The sequence below is a fragment of the Schistocerca americana genome, chromosome 1 (assembly GCF_021461395.2).
Source record: "Schistocerca americana isolate TAMUIC-IGC-003095 chromosome 1, iqSchAmer2.1, whole genome shotgun sequence".
Classification (NCBI taxonomy): domain Eukaryota; kingdom Metazoa; phylum Arthropoda; class Insecta; order Orthoptera; family Acrididae; genus Schistocerca; species Schistocerca americana.
Genome location: NC_060119.1, coordinates 1,120,523,754 through 1,120,549,848, shown reverse-complemented (window position 1 = coordinate 1,120,549,848; position 26,095 = coordinate 1,120,523,754).

The following is a 26,095-nucleotide window of genomic DNA, read 5'->3' as shown; positions in this document are numbered from 1 at the left end:
CCAGGAACATATGAACAGCAAACATTTAGTTCACCGTCGAGACACAGAAAGAGGGAAGGCTGCCGCTTTTAGATGTTCTGCTAAACGAAGGTCGGATGGACGCCTCGGCCACTCAGTGTACCGCAAGCTGACGCACACTGATTTATATCCAAGTACGCAGAGTTATCTCCATCCAGTAAAGAAGGGAACGGCTTCAAAAACGCTGGTACACAGAGCAAAAACCGTTTCCGAAGACCACTTCGATTCAGAAACCATTCACTTGAAGTATGTGTTCCGAAATAACGTCTATGGATCACGTGATTTCAAGCCAGAATTCACAAAGAGAAGGAAACGTGAAAATGTTGAACATTCACGTCATGTGCCACCGATTACATTTCTTTCCTTCTGCGGCACTACATACAGCAAAATAGGCAGAGTTCTGCGAAGACGAGGTATCAGATGTGTTTACCGACCTTCTAAGAAATTAACGCAGATGCTACGCCCTGTTAAAGACGGTCTCGGCTTCAGGATTCCTGGAATTTCCAACATCCCACCTGAATGTGGACAGTCCATCCGCACCGTTTCCGACTGCTGTGCAGAACATCAATGGCATATTAAAAATCGTGAGCTGGAGAAATGCGTAGTTGCTGAGCACAGCCTCACAAATAAACGTAAAATACCGTCTGATGAAACAAAAGTTTTTTCCCAAGCTCCCGTATACTGGTACTCTATAAGTAAGTAGGCTGTAGAAATATGAAAGTGTGAGAAAACCTTCAACTCTGACGGCGGATATAATCTTAAGGTGCATGGAAGCGAGCTCTCGATGCAGAGAAGAACCACAGATTTCCGTCGCAATGTTTACGCTACGGCGGGAACGGTGTCGCCACCAGTGCAGACGTTGACACCATCTGCGACTGCGTGACATAACTACCGACCAATCAGAAGCCGTTCATGGGCTATAAAAGGTCACCACAGCAGCGAATTTGACAGTTGACGTTGTTAATGGTGGAAATCGCCGAAAGCTGGAGGCTTTACTCTGAACTGACGCGTAAAGATTTCCTCGTTTTTGTTGGACGGCACAGAAATCCAGGATCCGTTCAGCGTGCTGCAGCGAACTACCGAAGCAGGTAGCAAGGAGATAGCCATAGCGCCAGGTGTGTATACACTGTCCAGTCGCATTAATGTGACCACTTGTGAAAAGCCTGAACAACCAACTCTTGCAGCGCGAACCACTACGAGATACGCAGAAAGATTGTCAATGAGGTTGTCGAAAGTACAGCCGGCGATGTGGAGCCATGCTGACTCTAGTGCTGTGGGCAGCTACGCTATCTTTCTAGGCTGCGAATCCGTGGCACATACAGCCAGCTGCGCTATGTTTTGTAATTGCATTGCTAATTAAGCATATAAAAACATTTTTTCGTGATTTGCTTTAGATTTCTATTCTTTTTCTTTTGTTCATATGGGCATTTCTAATTGTGATTATGTAACATTCTACTGTGGTTTTTAAATGTAAAGATGTAATTCTGATTATTTCGTTTGCCAATGGATAAATATGTTTCTTGCTTTGTATCTGTGGTAAAGTTTGTAAAGTTCTCTTTTGGAATATTATTAATTGTGAAAAATGCAGTCAATAATATTTATAAAGATTTATGTAATTTACGATAACGATATAACATCTATAGACAGGGGACTGAGATAGTGATATCGATAGTCGAAAGGTTGTTGTGTAGTAGAGGGGATGGTGGATGGTGTATCTGTGAAGCGTGCGCGTAAAAATAATACTGTGTTTTATGAAAAGCATAAGAAATTGTATGGACAGTGACACCGAACTATCAGATTGTTAATTCTCTTTACCACTGCGATATGTAATGCCATCGCCAGCGAACTTTAAGAGCAAATAAACCTTACTGTGAAAGTGCCGCTAACAATACTTTGTTGTGGCCGACACGAACAGTACTTTTATGCGAATGAACTTTGCTGGTATTGGTTTTGGGTGGTGGAACTGTTGTCTATCACTTTCTATCAAGCCGTGAAAGTGAAGACTTTAATTAACTGCGTCACTTCCAGTGACGTTGTCGAAGTTTGAATTGCGAGAACAGAATGGACATTGTTTACAGTGTACTTCACACACAAGAACAATTCTATGAACTGTGTATTTGTGGCTAAGACTATATGAATGTGACGAACTGTGTAATTATGGACGATAGCGCCACGTACAGTGCATAAAGTGTAAAAACGAGCGATGACTACGTCATGTACTTTGAAAGAGATGACATGTCAACAACGGTCGTATACTGGCGTCTTGTGGTTTGTTAATTACCACGGGTTTAATGATACAGCTCTGCCGGAACTTTATTTGCGTTTTGCCGGAGAAAATTAACCAGCGAACTGCCTGTATCCTGCTCTCATCATCGTAACCCGCCGACATTGTGCTGCCCAATGCAACGCTCCGTATGCAACAAAAAGTTAAGAGATTTCGCCGAACGCTATCCCCTGACCTAGAAACTTTCTTTCTCCGTTTAAAGTATAAGAATTACAGACTCTATTCAAACAAATTCTTTCTTTAGTTTATGTTTGCTTTCTGCTAACGAAAATAAAAAATTACAATCAGTGAATTAAAAGTTGCCTGTTAGTCATTGTTGAAACACCAGTAAATATAAACTTCTTCGCCTCATTAGAACTAAGTCTCCTTTCATGTCAACATTATTGTGGCTATTTTATGTAGTTTTATGTATTGTTATGAGACTAGATATATGACAGTGACTAATAAGAGTATTTTGTCGCGAAATATGGAGTCACGCGAAAATTACGGCGACCGCCATAATTACTTGCGTTCTGACCAATAACGTAAAAGCTGCTATTCCCGTATTGGTGCATATCCTGACGTGAGCGTGAATTCCATATGTCAGCTGTCAAATCACGTAGGAACTGTTTACACAGTAACAAAAGTTTTTGATATTGTATTGCTACGAGTCGTAGTATTAAGAGACACTGGTTATACTCAAAAGTGGGTAGATGTATGGTGAACCCCCCCCCCCTTAGTATTCATACAATTATTAACAATATTGTGTGTGATTCACGAAATTTTGTCACTTTTCTAATTCCTTTCAGATATTGTCTTAGATGTCTTTGAAGTTTCAGAGAATATATACACAGTTTTGTCGGTTCAGGTTAATTTCAGAGCAGTTTCTCGTGAATATTAGAGTTTTCAGTTCATAAACAAAGTGAGATCGTGACCAATTGAGAAGTATTACAAAGAGTGGGGTTTTCCAACTAGAATTTTGGATGACTTCACAGTTCAGATTTTGATAATTATTTTTCCTGTGGGTTGAGGTCATCACAGTTTCTCGGCTGAGAATCAGTGGCACATACAACCCGATCGAACTGATCCCACAAATTCTCTATTCGACTTAAATCTGTGGAATTTGGTGACCAGGGCATACGGTAAACTCGTCCTGATGTCTTCAGATCACTCACGTTCACCGCGAGAGGGGAGACACATTGCATTGTCCTGCTGGTAGATGCCCTAGTGCCGAGGAACCAACTGGATATGGGGTGGACATGGTCTCCAAGGATAAATGCATACTTGTGTTCATCCACTATGCCTTCCAGAATGACTACATCATCAAGGGAGTGCCACGAAAAAGTTCCCCAGACTATAACACTTCCTCCTCCGCTGTTTTGAGACACTTCACGCCATACTCGCCAACGACCATTTGTCCGGTGGAGCATAAAATGGAAGTTATCTTAAGATGCAACCTATCGGCACTCAGTGGAGGTCCATTTGCGGTATTGGCGTGCAGTTTCTAGCATTTGTGGCCAAGAAATGTTCACAAGCAGTCGTTGAGCAGGAGTCACTGAGGTAGCCTCTTGGTTCATCTGTATGGTCAGTTGCTCAACAGTTGCACATATATTGGTCTGTTCGCCCGCACACGTATCCGCATCCGTCGATTGCCCTGTTATGTATGGCCCGTGGTGCACCACAGCTGCTCCACCGCCACAGTTTGGATAACGGCCTTTTGCTGTGTACAGCATACTTTAACCAAGGAAGTATGCGAACAGTTTAGAACCTTAGCCATTCCGGAAAAGCTTCCATCCTTCGCCCGAAAGCCAATGATCATGCCCTCTTGGACGTCTGGTAAATCGCTCCGTTTCTGCTTTACGACAACGACTGCACTAGAGATGGGCAAAGTCGTTCATCTTTGGGAACAAGTTCACTGGTGATCGCTCTTATTTGGGAACCGTTCATTTTTAGTCCTTCACCGTTCATTGTGCTTGGTGTATGGTTCTTATGAAAAACTGAAAATCAGTAGCATAGGTGACTGAAGATGGAAAGCACCAAGAGGGGGACCCTGTGCCACTGAAATAATATTGTAGGGCTCATCATATTCTCTTTACAAAATGTGACATCATACACTCGATTACGAAGAGCGGGCTTCATTCGGTTGTAAGTCGGTCTACCTTCCATAACAATGGAAATGCTCTCTTTCCTTAGATAAAAAAAGACGGAAAATTTCCACTCGTGTGTGCCGTGCCGACGTCCTTTGCATGTTTAATAACAAAAAATCTTGGCTTTTTACAAGTATTTCTTCTTGACAGAAGCCAACAAGATATTTGTCAAGAAGTGGCCACGAATCCCGTAACAATTTCTTTGACAGCGGTGGTTTCAGCGACTGAAAGCACATATGAAACTGCAGCAAGAACAAGGGAATGATCTGTTCCAATTAGTGTTTTAGCTCCACACTCAGTACGGTAATAATGTTATTCACGACAACTGTCACTATCCGTATTTCTTGCAAAACGTGCCGGCCTTGTTACCAAAGGGCTAGCTGTGGTAACCCTTTGGCGTAACCACTTTGCATGCCCTACTGTGAGTGGAGGTAAAACACTAAACAAAAAGACCATGCGCTCGTCACAAAAGGTAATGTTAGATATCCCTTGCCTAGTGAACCGCTACTAAATCTAGTCATACAAAAAAAAAAATTTAAGACTAACAATATGCAGGGAGGCGGAGAGGAACTACACTGCCAAATATCTTTTATTTCCCTCTTTATGTGGCTGTACCTCCATTGTAACGTATTATCGACCGTATATACGTGTTTTTTTTTCACTTTAACTTCTCAGGTATCGTTTCCTGGAGTTAGTCGCCATTTAGCGAAATAGCCCTTTTAGAATGACTTCCGAATATCATGGACACATCATTACAGCTCATATCAGCAAGCGCTTTAGTAGCCACGCTGTACCCGTTGATGTCCAGTACTCCAGTAGGCACGGAACAAGTGGAGCTGTGTAGGAGATAGCGGCAGGAGTAGTTGTGTGGTGGGGAGGTGCGGACGATTGCGGTCAGATCAACCACACGCGGATCAGTCAGCTGCCATGGCTACGGCGGAACACCAGCCCGATCCAGCCGAACACCGTGAGTACTGCAGCATCCATCAGAGCCCGCTCCTATCATACGAGGTGTCTTAATAAAATTAGAAAACACTGCTGAAGAGTGGATTGCAATTTGACTCTGAAATCACACCAAACTAGATGAAAAGACACTGATTTTTTTGAGACATCATAACCGATCATGAGCAGTCGTCTAATATCGTGGAGATCTACCTTCAGCACGCAATTCAGATCTACGTCTACGCTCTGTCAATCACTGTGAACTGCATGGCAGATGGCATCTTTTATTTGAGCATATATTAAGGTTTCTCCTCGTTCCATTCACGGAAGGAGTGTGGGAACAAGGAATCCTGTTACATTCTTGATTTAATATGCACGAACTTTAGGTAAATAGTTTTTGTGTGTGCAGAGAAGGTTTGAAAGGTTGTGTGACATTTCTTTACACTATGTAGCCACTCAAACAATTTCCCGCCACAATTCTTTGTATCCGCCCGATGTCCCATTTTCGTATGATCTGATATTGGTCTTACACACTACAATAATAATGTGTTTCTTGGTGACGCCACTCTTACTTATTGTATTTGGACGTACTTTAAACAAATGTGCCTTATCACATTACAAACGCATGTATTCCGTACTTATGAAACTAACACTCACCATTATGTCATATTAATTAGTTACAAGATGTCGGCTGTCTAGTAGTTGTGTTTGGTTTCCTCTTTGTCTGCAGATCTTAAGATGGTCACTACTGACCGAAATTGAAGGTCTGAGGACACAAGTTTAGTAATCATAGACTGGAATAAATGAAACTAATTCTACACTTCCTGGATCACTGTTTTTACTCTCGACTGTATTGTAGCTTGAATATTAAGGTATCGGTTGTACAAGTGATTCATATGCATTTCTTTTGTACAAAGTTTCTATTTTCCCAGTATCCTTCCAGTGAATGGCGGACTGCCGTCTCCTCTAGCTACAACTGAGTCTACAGTATCATCTCCTTGTTCTTCGCCTCCCTGCACATCGTTACTTCCAAATTTTGTACTGTGTGACTAACACTAGTTGCGACTTACTAATCTTGAAGGCAAAGGATATCCAGCATTTACATTTTGTGATGTGCGCACCTTTTTAATTTCTGAAAATTAAGAGCTAGTTGATAGTCTTTGCATCGTTACTGATATTTTATCGACACCTGGCTGGAATGGTACTGTAATTATTCCGGGAAAGATTTCTCTCTTCGATAGCTCCATCATTTGCGAAAAATCTGACATTAAACCTAATATTGGATGCGGTTCAGTATTAGGTGAACTCTACAAACACTTGCTACATGGTCAGAGTCAGACGAAAACAGATATCCGGCGATTTTCTGCGTCAAGATAGAGATTGACATTCATAAGTGTTGTTGTGGTCTTCAGTCCGAAGACTGGTTTGATGTAGCTCTCAATGGTACTCCACCCTTGTGCAAACTTCTTCATCTTCGAATAACTACCCCAACCTACATCCTTCTGAATCTGCTTACCGTATTCATCTCTGGGTCTCTACGATTTTCAACCCACGCCCCGCCACACTTCTCTCCAGTACTAGACTGGTGATCCCATGATGTCTCAGAATGAATACTATCAAACGTTCCCTTCTTTTGGTCAATTTGCGCCACAAATTTCTTGTCTCTCCACTTCTCTTCAATACCTCCTGGTTAGTTACGTGATCAACCCATCTAATCTTCAGCATTCTTCTGTACCATCATATTTCGAAATCTTCTATTCTCTTTTTGTGTAAACTATTTACTGTCCCTGTTTTACTCTCAGACATGGCTACAATCCAGAGAAATTCCTTCAGAAAGGACTTCCTAATACTTAACTCTTTATTCGATGTTAACAAATTTATCTTCTTCAGAAATGCTTTTTGTCCGTTGCCAGTCTACATTTTATATCCTCTCTATTTCGCCCATCGTCAGTTATTTTGCTGCCAAATACGAAACTCATCTACTACTTTAAGTGTCTCGTTTATTAATCTAATTCCCTGAGCAAGACGTGATTTCATTCGACTAAATTCCATTATTCTTGTATTGCTTTTGCTGATGTTTATCTTATAGCCTCTTTTCAAGGTACTGTCCATTCCGCTCTCCCAAGTCTTTTGGTGTCTCAGACAGAATCACAACGTCAGTGGGAAACCTCAAAGTTTTTTTATTTCTTCTCTCTGATTTATAATTCCTTCTCAGAACTTTTCTATGGTTTCCTTTACTGGTTGCTCAATGTACGGATTGAATAACGTAGAGGATAGGCTACAGCCCTGTCTCACTCCCTTCTCAACCACTGATTACGTTTTATGTCCCTCGAGTCTTATAATTGCTGTCTGATTTCTGTATGTTGTAAATAGCCTTTTTCTCCTGTGGTTTACACCTGCTACCTTCACATTTTCAAAGAGTTCTCCTATCAACACTGTCAAAAGCTTTCTCTAAGTCTACAAATGCTATGAACGCAGATTTGCCTTTCGTTAACCTGTTTCCTAAGATAAGTTGTGGTGTCACTATTGCCACGCCTGTTCTTGCATTCCTCCGGGATGCAAACTGATATTCCCTCATAACTAATTTTTTTAAACAATTATAGAAATATTTTTGTATTGTTGCACAGATAGTTAGCGTGCTGGATAATGTGGTGCCCTATGGCGAAAGACGTAGAACATCATGAGATTCAAATAGTCAGTAAGATTATTGTAACTTCAGTTGGTAACAGATCAAACAGCACGCATCTGAATTTCTCCGACGTCTTCCTTTAACCCGATCTAGTGAGAATGCAAATCGCACCCAAACACGCGAGCAGTACTCAAGAAAGATTCACGCTACAGTTCCGTACGTGGTCTGCGATTCTTCCGTTAAAGGGAATTCGATATTTTGTTTTACCTAACACCGACCTTCCACCTCACACCGCTTTACCGAACGGGGTGGCAACAGTGGCTAGCACACTGGACTCGCATTCGGGAGGACGACGGTTCAATCCCGCATCCGGCCATCCTGATTTAGGCTTTCCGTGATTTCTCTAAATCGCCTCAGGCTAATGCTGGGATGGTTTCTCTGACAAAACACTGCCGACTTCCTTACCTAATCCGATGAGTTCGATGACCTCACTGTTTGGGCTCTTCCACCCAAATCAACCCAAACCAACCTCACACCGCTTTGCCACGCTGCCGCCTAGATATTTAATCGACGTGGCTATGTCAATAAACACACCACTAGAACTGTATTTGATATCACAGATTTATTTTTCCAACATACTGCATCAACTTACATTTCCCTGCATTTAGAGCCGAAACCTATTCGTAAATCTAGGAATGTTGAATCTACCTGTTCTCTTGGATCTATTATTTGGAAGATGTGTGTGAATAAAGCAAGCTGTGTTTCACACTAGCGGTTTTTTTTCTGAGCTGCGAGTTCATATTTTAAGGGAAGCTTGTTTCCATCCTGGAATGTCATAATGTTTGAGCTCAGAATATCCTCTAGGATCCTATAACAGACGGACGTCAGGGATATTGTTGTGGAGTTCTGTAAATCCGATCTGTTAACCTTGTTTTATTTTTGTAGAAAATAATGACCACTGCACTTTTCCTGTCTCACTCAACTTTTCAGTATGCGAGAAATTCTCGATACATGGGAACTAAAAAAGAAGATAATTTTGCAGCGTATTTCATATCAATTGGAATTGGAATTCCGTTAAAGTGTGATTCTTTCTCCGTTTTATGTAGTCTTAATTCTTTTTCAGTACCGGAGTAGTATTAAATTCAAACCCTGGCATGACAGTATCTTCAAGCATGCACGCATTTTAAATGTGAAATTGTCCGAGGCGCTATTCCACTTCTCTCTGTCGTAAAAAGATAAAGAGTTACTGAAAAAGCACGTGCGTCTCCTATGTAAACGAAATTAGGACTGAATGTGAATTCTGAAAGCCGATATCATTTTAAAACTTTCCATTACGCAGTTATTGCTACTGTCAGCTTTGGAAAACTGTGGCCGCTTTTAGATAGTTAACTTGCCACTACTGTTAGACTACGTTATGCACTTGCATATTGTAGCTTCACGTAGCCGATAAACGGTTATCGTTTAATCTTTTCGAGAAGTATTTATGTGAAAATATTCCTGTCACTTGCCACAAGTGCTGGAATCTCCACGTGCATGTTATTCAAAATATTGCTCTCGTATTCGTTATCGTAATCATTGGTTCAAAGTCTACAAGTTCGCTGTTTGAGAATTACATGTTAGTTGGATTTTAATTACGCTACATAAAAACACTGTCGAATTCTTGCTTGATAGTTTGCTAGTTTATTGATCTTTGGATGTTTAGTACGATTAATGGTTGTGATGTGTAATGAGTCATTTCACTTTCGCATTAGACACCCATATGTAAATATGACTACTATGTGATCATATAGAAATTATTTGTAGTTCCTACTAAACAACTTTTACATATTACAAAAACAGAAATTCAGCTACCAAACAGTACCGGATTGTCAAGGAGAAACTCTATGAGTTTGTTTTAAAATTTTGGTGGTCGAAAATTTTGGTGGCAGCATTGAGCACCCCTTTTTGTACGAAAGACAACCTTAAATGGAGTAATTAATGTCATTCTTTCTTCTGGAATAGTTGTGAAGCAGTAGTCAAAATGTCAAACTCCTTTAACAAATATGGATGTGGTGTCTGTTCTTTCCCAATTGATATAAACCAGTTCCCACTCACAGCAGTGTCTGTAGTTCCTTTGGGTCCTTAAATAGATGTCTACAAGATGAGCGCGGACGAGCACCTCATATTATTATAATATATTTTTCCAGCAGTGAATTTTCTTTCGTAAGGGTGAGTTACGACAGACCATTATCCCATACGGTATTACGAATGAAAATAAGCAAAATGTGTCAAATTACTGATTTGTTTCTCCCAAAGATTTGCAATCATTCGAAGGGAAAATGTGGCTGAACCAAGTTGGTTTAGGAGTTCCAAAATGGGTCTTACTTTCACTTTAAGTTCTCATTAGTATGGACACCTAAAAGTGTTGAAATTACCACACCAGTTATTATTTCCTTACCATGTGTTCCGCTTATCGTGGTATAGTTCCTCTTGACATGTAGAACTTGTTTATTTCCAAACGAACATTACACTTGTAGCAGAAGCCAAGTTCGCAATCTACATTTGTTGTGAAAAATTTTCTAACAGACTGCGATAGCACAAACACAGTATGTCCGCAGCTCGTTGTCTCGCAATCGCGTTCTCGCTTCCCGAGCACGGGGTCCCGGGTGCGATTCCCGACGGGTCAGGGATTTTCACCTGACTCGAGATGACTGGGTATTTGCCTTGTTTTCATCATTTCATCATCATTCACGAAAGTGGCGAGATTGGGCTGAGTCAATGTCGGTAATTTGTATGGGCGCTGGCCGGCCAGTGTGGCCAAGTGGTTCTAGGCGCTTCAGTCTGGAACCGCGTGACCGCTACGGTCGCAGGTTCGAATCCTGCCTCGGGCATGGATGTGTGTGATGTCCTTAGGTTAATTAGGTTTAAGTAGTTCTAAGTCCTAGGGGACTGATGAGCACAGATGTTAAGTCCCATAGTGCTCAGAGCCATTTGAACCATTTTTTTGTATGGGCGCTGATAACCGCGCAGTTGAGCGCCCTACAAACCAAACAACATCATCATCATCACATTTTGTTTGTAAGAAAGCTCAGGGACCACCGAAACTTCCCCCTGAAGAGTTTCTGTTTAAAGACAGTGATACCTTCGTCAGTAAGAGTGATTCAATAGACAATCTCACAAATAAAACTTATGGGGCAATTTTTCTGTGTGGTTCCTTCCTGTGTCTCGAGAGCAAGAAAACATGACCCTTCTTGGATCGATTTTAATGTTACAGAAAGGAGGGGATTTCTCATTAATCTTGTCAGTCAGTGAGGAAATTGATACAACAGCAAAAATAGACCGCGTCTGACCAGCAGGTTACCGTTCTGCTAGCCCGTAATAAATTAATTTATTATTTATGGATAAACGAGGGAAACTACACCTCTACAGTCAACCAATCACCACTAACTCTTTGTTGCTTTGGATGCAGTTTTTATTGTTGTCTAGTTTACAAAAGGTTGTGAGAAGACAGTTAAATTACTACCTCTAATTTTGATACGCTATATTCTTTAGGAACTGAGAAAAGTATTTATGAGTTACACATATTATAGCAGATATGAATCCTGAATATTGATTGAGTTTGGTAGATTAGGTACATGTGCTGAATAATTGAAACAGTTGTCGGAAAAACCATCGACTAGCCACAAGGGTAAGGGAATTATCTTTGCCTGAAGCTTGCGCAGACATAATTAAGATGGAAGAGGAAGCTAGTGAGCGGTGGTCATATTACCTCGCGAAAATTCTGTCGGTAAGGCTTCGAATGTAGTGGATAAAGCCTGGCATGCACTCTCTGGAGCAGTGTCCAGACAGTCACGTGCATGATAAATCGGAAATCATTTTGCCTTAATGCCTATGATAGTTTCTAGACGCTCCTACCACGATGGGAGAACGTACATGGTCGGGACAGACCTAATGTCAGTTGGATAGCATAAAAAATAAGAGGGAATCAAAGAAAATTCTTCCTTTTATCATCTCTGTACTCCACAGTGTCTAGGTCCCATCGCAACTGCCGATCAGTATGCGATAACACTTGTATATCCTGTGGGGGTAACTGGGGTGCATTTGGTTTCTAAAGTTGGTACACAGCGCAAAATATAGACCCTATGGCCTTGGGGGCTTATTTGTTAGGGGACTCATGTCACTTCTCTTTAATGGAAATCTGCCAGGAGATCCCAGAGCGCAACGGTCCTTCTGGCGTGCCAAAGAAAAACAAATATTTTGAAATGAACTGTCTGCCATCCCAATTAAACTGTGTAATAATTTAAACTTACAAGGGGAGGCTGCCAATTGTGAAATTCAGATTCGATTCATACTGCGCATAATAAAAGCTCATGGCCAGAGGTGTAATGTGGCAAAGCACCAAGATGCACTTCTCAGCCGTTGTCGAGAAAATCGACAGTTAAAAGAAACCGTTGTGGTGAAATACTCTCTACGATTAATGATTTTCAACAGCGTCGTGGCGCAGCGGTAAGCGCTGGGGTTCGTAATGGGAAGGTCACCGTATCGAATCTCGCAACATGCAATTTTTTTTATTATTAGTTTTTTGTAATTCAAATATATATATATATATATATATATATATATATATATATACTATTAATGAATTGCTTATGCATGTTGGTGAAGGCGGATCGCTCTCCAATTGTACCGCCTCCATTTTTCCGTTCGTTTAACAGGGTGTACCAAAGTTTTCACGTCCGCACTAATTTTCGACGATGTTATAAGTTGCGCTAGGGACCGCATCTACCTTCTTTCGAAGTTAGCAGGCAACTACGCTGTTATGCGGCGGCTCGTTTCGGCCCATTCAACATCTGTCCTTCAAGTGTAACGAGCGAGTAACGGAGTTTATATTTCATACCTGCCACAGAAATTTGTGTTCGTGGGGTCTCTATTCTAATTGGAACGTTTGACTTACGCTATACGTATTCGTTTCGGGATATCGTTTCTACGTCTTCCGTTTATTATACGTGGTTAACATTATGAGGACAATTAATAACATTTGTGAAATACAACTTTGTTTGCGGAAAACATAATGATGTTCGAAGTCGTCAGTTTTTCCACGACAAACGACTTTCAACAACTTATAATATGCATAATTGTTGCAACTGATTGCTGGGAATTATATATATATATATATATATATATATATATATATATATATATATATGTGTGTGTGTGTGTGTGTGTGTGTGTGTGTGTGTGTGTGTGTGTGTGTGTGTACGTGTGTATACATTTGAATTACAAAAAAAAAAAACGGTTGCACGGCGCGAGATTCGATCCGGCGACCTTTGGATTACGAACCCGAGCGCTTACCGCTGCGCCACAACGCTGTAGAAAGAGTCTTACTCGAAGAAAGTATTTCATGGCAACGGTTTCTTTTAACTGTCGATTTTCTCGACAACGGCTGAGAAGTGCATCTTGGTGCTTTGCCACATTACACCTCTGGCCATGAACTTTTATTATGCGCAGTATGAATCGAATCTGAATTTCACAATTGGCGGCCTCCCCTTGTTAGATCATAACTGAACAGAAACTCTTATGATTGTTCTCTAGTTCCTCGTGAGCATACTGATGTGGCTTGCCGATTTGTAATCCTTTCAGCTACCACGAAATTAATATGTCGATTTACATGAATTAATAATTAAACACTTAATAGCAGTTTAAATACAAGCTGTAGCAGTAGTAGTGGAGTAGCAGTTTCATTCAACCGTAGATGTCTTTTACAAGCATGTTGAACATGTCTTGTTAATACAGTTTAAGGACAACAAAAATAAAGCATTCACATACACACACATTTACAGGCTCGTGGACCTAGTATGGAAATGAAGGCCATGATCTTATAGTGCTTTTACAAGGATGTTGAACATGTCTTGTTAATACAGTTTAAGGACAACAAAAATAAAGCATTCACATACACACACATTTACAGGCTAGGGGACCTAGTATGGAAATGAAGGCCGTGATCTTATAGTGCTTTGTTCCATATCCATTTTACAATAGTTAATTTCCACTCATGCTACGTTCTCTACATTTCTCTGAGAAATGAGGCTTCACGTGTTTCTGACAACATACCAGATTCAAATATGAACAAGCAGAGTACGACTTTGAATGATGTCCATCACACATTGCCAATTCTCTTTGTTTGGAATCACTGTTTACAATTATCTGATTTATTTATTTTTGACAGACAAAGACTATGGATGACACCTAAAAATAAAAATAACAGCTTTTCCCTGAAAATGTAAAACCGAAAAAATAATTTACTGATACATGTCATGCACTTGCATATTCTATGTAAAGGTTGCTTCTGGCTTCGTAATCTTCCTGTATGTTCATGTGTAATCAGTATGTTGACATCGCTAAATATATATTTTACTGGAGCATCCACACTGTCCCAACTCTTACTTTGCCCTACGTTAACATCGAAAGCACAGCCCTACTCCATGTTCAGTCAGTTAACTAATGATGCGAAGTCCTGGGTTCGATTCCTAGCAATCAATCAAATTTTTATGTGGTGGAAAGGTCACTCCCGGCTATAGGAGTAAAAGAACGGATACACGGCCTTACAGGCCTGTGTCCATTAAGTCGATCAATGATTTGATCCAAGAATGTATTTGTTCACGACAATATTTATTCATAATTCTGGAAGAAAAGTTAGCCTGTGGAAAACAGCAAGTTACATCACATGCAATATCTTTAATATTAAATACAGATACGCAGGTAGATTTCATCTTTCTAGATTTCCAAAAGGCGTTTAAAATAACTGACATAACTATAATACAGTCATGTGAAGTATCTTAAGAGCTATGCAGTTGGCTCAAAGCGCTTTTGATTAGAGATTTCAGTACCTTATCCCCAATGGTGAATGTTCAACAGAAAGCTTACAGTATTGGTTCAGTCTGTATTTCAGAGAGGCCTAAAGTCGACTACAGCTTTCGTGGCAGTTTACAATACAGTATGGAGAGAAGACCCGATGTTCAAGTTCGTTGACGTAATTTCATGTTAGAAGCTAGCAAATTTATTCATCAATGTTTGAGCAAGAATGGCCTTCCTTAAAGATCAACCTTTGCTCCCACTCTGTTTAATTTGTGTCTCCACGACATGCTAGCTACTAAGTCCAGGAAAATTAAAGTACGCAGGTAACCTGTCATTGATTTATTCGAAGTTTTCTTTTAGATATAACAAGCACGATCTAATGATGACAAGATGATGGTCGAAACCAGTCACCATCTGTTACAAGTAAGTTCGATCAGTAGGCGAGTATTACGAAGTTGTTTCGTGAACTCAAATGGGAATCCTCGGAGGGAAGATGACGTTCCTTTTAGGAGCCGCTATTGAGAAAATTTTGGGAACTGGCTCTTGTGCCTTATTTGAAATCGATTTTACGGCCGACAACGTAAATTTCGCGTAAGGACCGAGAAGAAAAATTAAGAGAAATTGGTGCTTGTAATGAGGCGTATAGGTAATCACTTTTTTTTCGTGAGAGATTTAAAAATTGAAATGGGTAGCAGTGGTACAAGATACCGTCCACCATGCACCGAATGGTGGCTTTGGGAGCATGTATGCAGGTGTAGACTCTCTACCACATCATCAACTAATAACAAAGATTTAGTCGTACGGACTATCTCCGCTGTATGTGGCTAACAGACTTAGGTGCGTTGTACTGGACGGCAAGTAAAACGGGGCGATCAAAAGTTTTCCGTTCGACAGCGTTGTTGCAGCTTATATACAATGTAGCGCGTCTCGATCTGAGTATGTATATATAGGGCGGTCCATTGATAGTGACTGGGCCAAATATCTCACCAAACAAGCATCAAACGAAAAAACTACAAAGTACGAAACTCGTCTAGCTTGAAGGGGGAAACCAGATGGCGCTATCGTTGGCACGCTAGATTGTGCTGCCATAGGTCAAACGGATATCAACTGCATTTTTTAAAATAGGAACCCCCATTTAATATTACATATTCGTGTAATACGAAAAGAAATATGAATGTTTTAGTTGCACCACTTTTTTCGCTTTGTGGTAGCTGGCGCTGTAATAGTCACAAACGTATAAGTACGTGGTATCACGTAACATTCCGCCAGTGCTGACGGTATCTTCTTCGTGATACATTACCCGTGTTCAAATGGACCGTTTACCTATTCTGGAAAAGGTCGATATCGTGTTGATGTATGACTATTGTGATGAAAATGCCCAAGGGGCGTGTGCTATGTATACTGCTCGGTATCCTGGACGTCATCATCCAAGTGTCCGGATCGTTCGCCGGATAGTTACGTTACCTAAGGAAACAGGAAGTGTTCAGCCACATGTGAAACGTCAACCACGACCTGCAACATATGATGATCCCCAGGTAGGTTTTTTAGCTGCTGTCGCGGCTAATCCGCACATCAGTAGCAGACAAATTGTGCGAGAATCGGGAATCTCAAAAACGTCGGTGTTGAGAATGCTACATCAACATCGTTTTCACCCGTACCATATTTCTATGCACCATCAACTGCATGGCGACGACTTTGAACGTCGTGTACAGTTCTGCCACTGGGAACAAGAGAAATTACGGGACGATGACAGATTTTTTGCACGCATTCTATTTAGCGACGAAGCGTCATCCACCAACAGCGGTAACGTAAACCGGCATAATATGCACTATTGGACAACGGAAAATCTACGATGGCTGCGACATGTGGAACATCAGCGACCTTGACGGGTTAATGTATGGTGCGGCATTATGGGAGGAAGGATAATTGCACCCCATTTTATGGATGGCAATCTAAATGGTGCCATGTATGCTGATTTCCTACGTAATGTTCTACCGATGTTACTACAATATGTTTCACTGCATGACAGAATGGCGATATACTTCCAACATGATCGATGTCCGGCACATAGCTCGCGTGCGGTTGAAGCTGTATTGAATAGCACATTTCATGATAGGTGGATTGGTCGTCGAAGCAGCATACCATGGTCCGCACGTTCACCAGATATGACGTCCCAGGATTTCTTTCTGTGGGGAAAGTTGAAGGATATTTGCTGTCGTGATCCACCGACAACGCCTGACAACATGCGTCAGGGCATTGTCAATGCATGTGCGAACATTACGGAAGGCGAACTACTCGCTGTTGAGAGGAATGTCGTTACATCTATTGCCAAATGCACTGAGGTTGACGGACATCATTTTGAGCATTTATTGCATTAATGTGGTATTTACAGGTAATCACGCTGCGTTCTCAGAAATCATAAGTTCACAAAGGTACATGTATCACATTGGAACAATCGAAATAAAATGTTCAAGCGTACCGACGTTCTGTATTTTAATGTAAAAAACCTACCTGTTACCCACTGTTCGTCTAAAATTGTGAGCGATATGCCTGTGACTATTACAGTGCCATCTATCACAAAGCGAAAAAAGTGGTCCAACTAAAACATTTCTTTTCGTATTATACGAATATGTAATATTAAATGGGGGTTCCTATTTTAAAAAAACGCAGTTGATATCCGTTTGACCTATGGCAGCACCATCTAGCGGGCCAACCATATCGCCATCTGGTTTCCCCCACGAAGCTAGACAAGTTTCGTTCTTTGTAGTTTTTTCGTTTGACGCTTATTTGGTGAGATACTTGGGCCGGTCACGATCAATGGACCACCCTGTATAAATATATATGCACATAAGCATCGATAAGGGGTTAGAGTGGCATTTGTGTCTTTCCAACGTGCGTGCTGTGAATGCGGTAACTTGAACTACGGCGACGATATTACCAAATGCGTCCAAACGTGACCAACGGGCTGTTATTCTTTTCTTCGCTGCCGAAGGATAAACAACGTTAGTCGTCGATCGGAATTACAAAAATATATGTTGCTTGTATGGCGAAAACCAACGTTGTGGAATGGAGCGCCAACTTGCGTTCCCCTGCTTCATGATAACGCACGTCCTCTTGCCGCAAATGCCGTAAGGCAGAAGTTACGCTATATCAAGTGGAGATACTCGAGCACCCACCCTGCAGTCCAGCAAGCAGATCTTCGTGTTCTGGCCCAGACGGGCCAGTCGGGACCAACCGACCGTCGTGTCATCCTCTATCAGTGGCAGATTGTAATGACATACTAGGCACGGAAATGTAAGAAGACTTCATAACGCTGTAGCATACATACCGTAGTGTACTACACTGCAGTTAAATTTAAAGAACATTATAAGTTAAAAAATTTCTATAATTTACAAAATAGGGTACAGCAATTAGACAAATTATTTAAATGTTGACGAAACGATAACATGTTTCTGTCAAATACGGTATGATAATTTACAACACTGTCTGAAAGCTACAGTATGCCATTATTCTATGTCTTTAAAGAAGTCAGCTAGCTGTCTTTGAATGATCATTTCTCACAGTTTCTGTAATGCATATTTTATGCTTATTAGATGCAACAACTCAGTTTGGTTTGGTCCACTTTCTCGCTCAATCCACGAAATCACTTCACATATACACTACTGGCCATTAAAATTGCTACACCAAGAGGAAATGCAAATGATAAACGGGTATTCATTGGACAAATGTATTACACTAGAACTGACATGTGATTACATTTTCACGCAGTTTGGGTGCATAGATCCCGAGAAATCATTACCCAGAACAACCACCCCTGGCCGTAATAACGTCCTTGAATCGCCTGAGCATTGAGTCAAACAGATCTTGAATGTCGTGTACAGGTACAGCTGCCCATGCAGCTTCAACACGATACCACAGTTCATCAAGAGTAGTGACTGGCGTATTGTGACGAGCCAGTTGCTCGGCCACCATTGACCAGACGTTTTCAGTTGGTGAGAGATCTGGAGAATGTGCTGGCCAGGGCAGCAGTCGAACATTTTCTGTATCCAGAAAGCCCCGCACAGGACCTACAACATGCGGTCGTGCTTTATCCTGCTGAAGTGTAGGGTTTCGCAGGGGTCGAAAGAAGGGTAGAGCCACGGGTCTGAAATGTAACGTCCACTGTTCAAAGTGCCATCAATGCGAACAAGAGGTGACCGAGACGTGTAACCAATGGCACCCCACACCATCACGCCGGGTGATACGCCAGTATGGCGATGACGAATACACGTTTGCAATGTGCGTTCACCGCGATGTCGCCAAACACGGATGCGACCATCACGATGCTGTAAACAGAACCTGGATTCATCCGAAAAAAATGAGGTTTTGCCATTCGTGCACCCAGATTCGTCGTTGAGTACACCATCGCAGGCGCTCCTGTCAGTGATGCAGCGTCAAGGGTAGCCGCAGCCATGGTCTCCGAGCTCATAGTCCATGCTGCTGCAAACGTCGTCGAACTGTTCATGCATATGGTTCTTTTCATGCAAACGTCCACGTCTGTTGATTCAGGTATCGAGACGTTGCTGCAGGATACGTTACAGCCATGAGGATAAGATTCCTGTCATCTCGACTGCTAGTGATACGAGGCCGTTGGGATCCAGCACGGCGTTCCGTATTACCCTCCTGAACCCACCAATTCCATATTCTGTTAACAGTCACTGGATCTCGACCAACGCGAGCAGCAATGTCGCTATACGGTAAACCACAATCGCGATAAGCTACAATCCGACCTTTATCAAAGTCGGAAACGTGATGGTACGCATTTCTCCTTCTTACACGAGTCATCACAACAACGTTTCGCCAGGAAAAGCCGGTCAACTGCTGTTTGTGTATGAGAGATCGGTTGGAAACTTTTCTCATGTCAGCACGTTGTAAGTGTCGCCACCGGTGCCAACTTTGTGTGAATGCTCTGAAAAGCTAATCATTTGCATACCATAGCATCTTCTTCCTGTCGGTTAAATATCGCGTCTGTAGCACGTCATCTTCGTGGCGTAGCAATTTTAATGGCCAATAGTGTAATTAAACTGGCAGTGTTCCGAGCGCTGCGAGTGCGCTGTATACATCGCAGGACGCTGAAATATCGTATGAATGTTCATTAGTTGGTGCATTCACAGAGTAATCTGCAAAAATAATATTTTCACTTTTGCCACCCAGAAAGTTGTGTGGATGCAGAAAATGAGAGCAATGATCAAATACTTGATATCTGCGGTTCTGGAACGTTCATTAGGATATCGTTACAAAATGTGTTCAATGCGGCCTCCCGACTCATCAACATGTTGTATCCATTACACTGCATGGCCAGAATCGCAGCATATCCGGTGTAATTAGGGCGATATGTTGTCTTATGCTAACCTCCAGATCAGGAAGAGTTCGGGTACATCTTTCAGATATCCCCACAAGCAAGGTGTCTCATAGATTCAGGTTGGGGAATCTGGAAGGCCACAAGTCCTTAAATTACCTAGAGGAGATGCTATCGCTACCAAAGTTTTCTTTAAGCAAATCTTTCATCTGGCAAGCGACATGTGGTGTCGCACCATCTCGAAAGAAAATAGTGGTGAGGACATATTTTCTTTCTTGCATAGGTGTCTCACAGGAAGCGTCTTATCACGTGCAGATGTCACAATACAGCAAACAAGGTCGTGAGGTGACATCCCCTCGAAGAAAAATGCACCAAGAATGAAGGAGCGTGTGAAACCACACCATGCAGTCACAAAAGCTGAGTGCATTCGATGTTCCTGCACAAGATGTGGCGGAGGAGAATCTCCTATGCTACATTTCCATGCATTCATGGCTCCGTGCAAGTAAAGCGTGCCGTTTACATCCAGAGAATATTCGCTGGACACATATCATAGATTTCCATGCGTCCAAAAAAAAAAAAACGAAGGGCAAAGCCACAACATTATAGCTTATTTTGGGACTTCATTTGATCCACATTCTGAATGTTGCAGGGATGCAAGAGTAAAATGCTCCGAAAAATGTTTTGAATTGTTAACTAGGTGAGAATGAGCTCCCGTGACACAGCTAGAGCACTTGAGTCTTGAGTCTTGTGCTGTGCAGTGGATGTAGTTACAGCAACTCCAGCAATTGCCATGGGAAAGGGCCTCCTCCCCTTCCCTGCTGCACGACGTAATTCACCAATGAAAATTTAAGAAACCAGGCTGCAATCAGATGTGCTAATGAAAGTCAAGAGCAACGCAACGAACACCTTCGAGCTAAAGCATTGAGACAAAGACTGGCCCGTCAACGAGTCACCGACACATTCAGAACACGTGAACAACAGCGTTTGCAAGTGTATCGCGCATTGACACGTGCATCGCTTCTTCGCCTTGCGTTTGAATATGAGTCGGACATTGACTATTCGTCACATTCACAAACTGTAATCGGTGCTATTAACAAACAATGCCAACACTGTCATGCACTCAAATACAAAGGTGAATCGGCAGGTTTTTGCTGCGCGTCTGGAAAAGTTGTATTGCCACCATTGAGTTCGCCGCCAGAACCATTGAAAACGCTATTGGCTGGAGCTACATCTCAATCTAAATTGTTTTTGCGTAAAATTCGCAAATTAAATTCGTGCTTTCGAATGACATCATTTGGAGCAACAAAAATCGTTCAGAATGAGGATGGTCGCAATTTTCAATCAACGTTTAAGATTCATGGCCAAGTGTATCATCAAATTGGTTCTTTAATGCCGATGCCTGATACCGATACAAAATTTCTGCAAATCTACTTCATGAGTGATGAGGAGCAGCAAATAAACGCACGCTGCCGGTACAACCATATCGAGCAGATGGAGGAGCGGGAAATTGTGAGTATTTTAGAGCCGTTTTTAGAGAATCACAAGCAGTTGGTCCAGTTGTTCAATACCGTTTCAAACAGACTGCAAAACGACAACTATACGATCGTCATCAAAGCAGACAAAGTACCATCTGGGCAGCACGCGGCCCGATATAATGCACCGACCATTAATGAAGTTGCAGTTTTTATGGTTGGCGACGTATTTGAACGTCGAGATATACGAATCCAACGCAGAGATAACACAGTGCATACGACTGAAGACAGTCATCGCTCTTACGACGCTTTGCAATATCCATTGATATTTTGGGAAAAAGAAGATGGATACCATTTAAATATCAAACAAAGAAATCCAGCAACAGGTACAATCTACACACGTCATTACCTACTATTTTAATTTTATGCACGATTAATTTCTTTTTGTCTTAATTATATTTTTACTTTGCTTGTACAGAAACCAGCGAGAAAGTGAGTACGATGAACTTCTACGCACATCGGTTGATGATTCGGGCCAATGAAGACAATAATATTCTCCGATGCCGCCAGCTGTTTCATCAATATATCGTTGACATGTATACGAAAATTGAAAGCGAGCGATTACGATACATCAGGTATAATCAAGCGAAACTTCGAGCTGATGAATACATTCATTTGCGTGATGCTATTGTTGGTAACGTAGATGGAATAACTAATATCAACGACATCGGTACTTGATATATTCTTCCATTATCATATATTGGTAGCCCACGTCATATGCAAGAATATATTCACGACGCCATGACTTTATGAGCGCGTACGGACGACCAGATTTGTTCATGACATTTACGTGTAATCCAAAATGGGATGAAATTAAAATTGTGTTATTGACAGGTCAAACTGCAACAGATCGGCACTATATCACTGAACGTGTCTTCAGACAATAGTTAAAATAGTTGATGAACTTTATTATACTTTATAACTCTGCATTTAGCAAAACACGTTGCTGGCTGTATTCTGTTGAATGGCAAAAACGAGGTTTGCCACACGCGCATATTTTGATTTGGTTGGTCGACAAAATACAGTCTGAAGAAATTGATAAAATTATCTCAGCAGAAATTCGGGATCGGAATATCGATCAAAATTTGTATGAGATTGTTACCGCTAACATGATCCATGGTCCATGCGGTGCTATAAGCATGACGGCGCCGTGCATGGGCAATGAAAATGTACGAAACGTTTTCCAAAAAATTATATAAACGATACAATCACTAATATCGATGGCTATCCATTGTATCGTCGTAGAGACACTGACCATGGTGGTCAATCACACAAATTACGCATGTCAAACGGTACAACAGTTGACATTGACAATCACTAGGTGGTTCCGTATTCACCATTGCTGTGTAAAATCTACAAAGCAAAAATTGATGTTATTTGAAAATAAAGATTAAGAAATTATTATATTATTTGTCTTTCATTTCATACTTTGTTTAATATCCTAATCGCTTGAAATTCCATGGCGGACAACGTCTGTCGGGTCCGCTAGTATATATATATATATATATATATATATATATATATATATATATATATATATATATATACAATACTTCAGCGTCCTGTGATGTATACAGCCCGCATTGCAGCTTTCGGTACACCGCACAGCCACCAGGTACATTGAGGTTGTTGTCAGGTATTTTGATCTCCATAGTTTACTTAATTATCCTATCCCAGATCGTGTTAGACCTCCTTGCAATGGCGATTTTGTCAAATGCAATTTTATGTCCATTTCTCACAGAAGGTTTAGCTATCGCTGATTTCTACGGGTAGTGTAGTAACAGACACCTCTCACCTTATACCCACCGTGTAGTGTAGTAACAGACACCTCTCACCTTATACCAACTGTGGTGTCTCCTGTGCAAGCCTTGTACGACGTAACAGCGTCCACACTCAGACGATATTTTGCTAACGCTGAGAGCTCCGAGGTCGACCTCATCTGTCACAGGCCTCTCGGTATACTTTACTTGGGAGACCGAAGACGACTTGATGTTTTTTCTTCAGGAGCGCTGGACCATAGAACGGAAAGATGGTACTTTCCACCTCGGTGATGTACTGCTTGCAGATACACGTGGGATATTTGTTGGTGGTTGTGACGGAAGTCTTCTGCTAGGTGGCTCAGTTCTCGTGCCAAATCTTCTGTATCAGAGGCAGCTTCCATTCGATGAAAGCGACTCAAAAGCACACTTTTCTAAGGAAGTCTTATAAACGAAACGATATAGTATAGGTTGATTAAAAAAACGTTCAACCTCTTTGAGAAGACTATACCTTCTACATGAATGACGGTACAAACAAACGGTAAATTTTAGTTTACGCGTAGAGTTTTTGTTTATCAAAACAATCACACAATTTTACAAGGGTATTTCTTTTACATGCTTGCATAGACAACCTTGGGGTTCATTTTTACAGTTACGTTTAGGATCAAGGACCTCATTTACCTTCCACGAGTGTTCAAATATTCCCTCCACTGGACGCACCACAATCATCCAGACTATTTACATAATTGTGCGTGCTTGTCTGGTGTCGCTGCTGTTAGTACGTGTCGTCGAACTACACCGAAATTTGTTGGAAGGCGTGGCCCACATACGGAATCTTTGACAAACGTGCAGGAAAAAATAACCCATATGCCGTGAGATCAAGCGACCTTGGAGGTTAATGGTGCAACTCGAGTTTCGTAGGTCCCTTACGATCGGTACATCATAAAGGCAGCTCATTGTTAGGAAATGATTTCAAGTAGAAGAATTAGTCTTGTGGAATTAACCTTTCTGAGGTATCCTGAAGCTGAATACCGAAGCAAACTGCTCTTGAAAGATATACATGAAAGAAATGACAGAGGCAATGATACGAATAATACTCTTCGTTTCGATAGCCGATGGTGAGGGGTGATACTAACTATCAAGACAGTACTGTAAGTAGCAGCGACTAGACGACAGAACTTCCTTCCCAAACAAGTCTTTCAAAAGTATGCTCGTTATCGAACTCATTATCAGTAATGGTCACTGGCCTTCTGATTTACCACATACTTGAGCAAATATTATCATGTTGGCGCAATTCAGATACCAGACTTCGAAACTGCGTGAGCTGAATATTCCGAAAGCTGTATTGATGGCGTCGTTGTATCGTAAGATGGCGTGACGTAGGCCTTAATCTGGTTGCCCTTTAAGAAAAGTAAATGAAAGAAGAATATGAATAAAAGCAGAAGAAAGTATTACGAACACCAAGATACCGTAGTTAATGAACGGTTACTGATCAACACATTATAGCTGACAGCTCTAGACGACACTGTAAAATCCGCCACGACTTTTTTGTCGGATCTTAGACGACATACAATAAGTGAAGTACAGGCCTGCAGTGAATATAAATTATTTCCGTCAGATGTTTTCCTGCTATATTTATAACGTGTGGAATTTTGTATGTACGCACGGGTGACGTCGCACGTTCTCCACGTTATTTCAGCAAAGAAACTAGTTGCCATCTGTAGGTGGCTGCTCTCTGCTCTTGTCGGCGTCCTATATACGTTGGCCGTTAATCCTGCATAACTCTGCACCTGCCGCTATCCGACAGCGGTTGTACTAGACTGGCCAGATAATGTCTCACCAATCGCCCCATGCAGCGCATATAAACACAACATTCGGGCGTCATGCACGACAGATATTCAAATGGCGTAACCTTTCCCGTGACTTTTGGCCATGCTGGAAAGCTAGTAACTGACTCAGTTCTTTGGTAGGAGATCGACTGCAGCATTTTCCACGTTTTGGCGAATTATGTTCCTCTGGAAACATTCCGCAAATACAGCGTCTCCTATCCTTCATAGTGATCCCTCAATATCTGACACTGTTCAGGCCCCTTATATAGCCTACTAGATCTGATGATAACATTAAACACGGATAATGCTAATCCTCTCTAGTGGCCATTCTACCTGTAACTCTAATCATTTACGTACTCGGGGATGATGTGCATATGTACGAAGTTACATTGAGATCCGATCATGTCTTCTGAATGCTTCACTTTGTGTTGTCAGGCAATGTAGTAAGCTTGTTAACCTTCTAACCGAGCGAGGTGGCGCAGTGGTTAGCACACTGGACTCGCATTCGGGAGGACGACGGTTCAATCCCGTCTCCGGCCATCCTGATTTAGGTTTTCCGTGATTTCCCTAAATCGCTTCAGGCAAATGCCGGGATGGTTCCTTTGAAAGGGCACGGCCGATTTCCTTCCCCATCCTTCCTTCCCCCGAGCTTGCGCTCCGTCTCTAATGACCTCGTTGTCGACGGACGTTAAACACTAATCTCCTTCTCCTCAACCTTCTGTTAGTAATGTACTACAAATTCACAAATTTTAATCAAGTACGACAGACCTTACGAAGCAGGTACAGATTCAGCCTCTGCTAGTACA